Below are 3,099 nucleotides of genomic sequence, written 5' to 3' on the forward strand. Positions count from 1 at the left end.
TTATAAAGAGCGTTGGAAGGAATCCAATCCATTTTTTGGGTAATTTGGTTAAAAAGAAACTCATATTTCAGATGTAGACATTTATTAAAGGGTCAGATTTGACCCGAGGACAAGGGGATGGTTAACTGTCTTTTAGTCCTTATAAGTCTTTGGTAAAGGTTTAGAGAATGTACCAGAAAAAAGACAAAATCTGTCCTCTGGACAAAGACGTAAAACTGCAAAGCCCCAGAGGTGACAAAAAACTAAAAAACATGAATACAATAAAACATGTACTGGGGACAAACCTTTTGTCAAACCTATGTTGACGTGGTTTCCTGATGTATTGAACACCTGCTCCTAATTTCCAGACCAGAACGGCCGCGTGTTGGCTCCGTGCACCCCCGTCCGTCAACACCCACCAGGTCCAGATCTGTTGCAGACCGGCTGCAGCCATGACTGACATCTGAAGTCTCGAGGACCCACGAGATAATCTCGCGAGATCTCGCTAGAACTCATACAATAGAACCACAAAACCACCAGCAGTTAGTTTCCATCCAGAGGAGCAGAGGGGGGACAATTCACTACTGCCTCCCAGCAGACCCGGGACGACTTGGGTTCGAATCCAATCCTTTTATTTGTCGAGTTTGCGTGGATTTCCTCTGGGTACTCCGGTTTCTTCCCACCATAAAGACACTCTGTAACAAATTTACAGTAACTTACTGTAATGATTGTCCAGCAAGTTCCTGTGAATTCTTTTTACAGTAAAGGTACCGTACTTCCATTTGCAGTAATTTATGTATTCATCATGTATTCATACAAAACAATTAAACACAACAGAAGATAAAATGTAAAAAATACAGTAGTACAGTTTACAGTACTACAGTGGCTAAATTGTGATTTTTTTTTCTTCTTTTTTTTTACAGTAATACTTAGACTACTGTGACGTTGTCATGTTGACAAGGTTGTAATGTAGCTTTACAGCATTCTACTGTAAAAATCATACAGTAGTGTTACTGTAAAATCTAAAGGAAATAACTGGAGATTTCACAGCTGTTATTTACAGTGCATGCATGCATGCTGGGTAACTAGAACTAGCGGGTGAGCTGTTCAACATCTGCACGGCTTTCTACGTCACTAGAGACGAGGTGGCTAGCCGTAGCATGCTAGCCGTAGCATGCTAGTTAGCAGCGGCACAACACTGCTCCAAAGGCAAGGCAAGGCAAGGCAGCTTTATTTGTATAGCACATTTCAGCAACAAGGCAATTCAAAGTGCTTTACACAAAATCAGTTAAACAGATAAAACACAAGTAAAAAGTTTAAATCACAGCATAAAAAAACCGGTAAAACACATGAATGAGCAGTTAAAAACAAAAGAAACATAAAACACAAGTAAAATTTTACAGTGCGCATAAGAAATTTAAAGAAATATAGCATTATAAGAAGGCATGTCATCAAATAGAAAGGTCTTCACCTTGATTTAAAAGAACGAGAAGTAGCGCGGAGTCTACGTTTGGCTGGGAGTTGATATATCCGATATGGAGATAGAAACTGAAAGCTGCTCACCCTGTTGTCAGTTCTGACTCGGGGACAGAAGCAACCTGTCCCAGATGACCTGAGAGGTCTGGTGGTTCATAGTGTAGTAGCAAAGATCAGCATATATTTTGGACTAAACCGTTAAGTGATTTATCAACTAAGACAAGAGTACTTTGAATCAATTCTTTGAGACACAGGAAGAGCCAGTGTAAAGACTTTCAGAACTGGAGTGATGTGATGCCAGTCTCTTGTCTTAGGAGGACTCGAGTACGCAGCGTTTCTGATCAGCTGCAGCTGTCCTGATTGATTTTTTAGGGAGACTCTGTAAAGAACCCCGTTACAGTAGTCAAGTCCTACTGAAGATAAAGGCATGGACAAGTTTTTTTTTCAGTCCAAACCTCTTTGACACATAAGTCCTTTAAACCCTTGATATATTCTTAAGGTGATAGTAGGCTGACTTTGTAATTGTCTTAAGTGGCTTTAAAGTTCAGGTCTGAGTCCATGCCTACACCAAGATTTCTGGCTTTGTCGTTTTTTTTTAACATGTTGTTGAAAGCTGAGCGCAGACTTTTAATAATCGTTCCTCTCTTGGCATCCAAAAACACCACCTCGTTTTTCCTTCATTTAATTTCAGAAAGTTTCTGGCCATCCAGGCCGTTAATTTTGTTCGATGCACTTAGTCATTTTTGTATTGGACTATATCCCCTGGCGATAAGGTTAGTAATTTGTGTGTCGTCCGCATAACTATGGGTAAATCTATTTGGTTTTTTCCTCCATAATCTGAGCCTGGAGATGTAGATGTTAAACAGAAAGAGCCCCAGATGGACCTTGCGGAACTGCCGCAAGTCATATTTGTACCTCAGATCCTAATTACCTATAACAAAAAAAAAACAAAGTAATGCCCTATTCGTTGTAGGTGATGTTCAAACCTATTAGTACTGAGCAGAAAGGCCAAACTCATTTTTCCAATCGGTCTAGTAGTTATGTGCATGGTCGTCCGTGTCCAATCACACTGAAGATCAACGTATCCTAAGATTGACAATTGTAGACCATTTTTGCAGGTGCATAAGGTGTGTTAAAAGCGGTCCTGGGATCAGGTAGAGTATTAAAGACTTTGACAAGAGCCGTTTCATCGTGCTGTTGGTTGGTCGAAACCCACACTTGAAGGTATCAAAAACTGTTGCTTAGTGACAAAATGGTTGATTGTTGAAAGGACTACTTTTTCAATGATTTTACTTAAAAACGAAGGTTTGGATATTGGCCTCTATAGTTGCTCATTAGTACTTGTCGTTGTTCCTTTTTTAAGAGTGGCTTGATTACTGCAGTTTTCAGGGCCTGTGGAAAGATACCTGAAAGAAGAGATGTGTTCACAATCTGTAGAAGATCAGAAGTCAAACAATTGGAAACATTTTTGAAAAGTCCCGTTGGTAGAACATCAAAGAACTTCTTCCTGTCCCTGTTCTACTTCCTGTCCCTTTTGTGCAGGTACAAGTGTCCCTGGTCTAGAAGAAGTCTCCCAGCTGATCTGGCCTTGGACTGACCAAAGCTGGAGAAAGAGTTATCAGCTGATGGATCTTACCGAGCTAC

The sequence above is a fragment of the Etheostoma spectabile genome, unplaced genomic scaffold, assembly GCF_008692095.1.
Source record: "Etheostoma spectabile isolate EspeVRDwgs_2016 unplaced genomic scaffold, UIUC_Espe_1.0 scaffold402, whole genome shotgun sequence".
NCBI classification, from domain to species: Eukaryota; Metazoa; Chordata; class Actinopteri; order Perciformes; family Percidae; genus Etheostoma; species Etheostoma spectabile.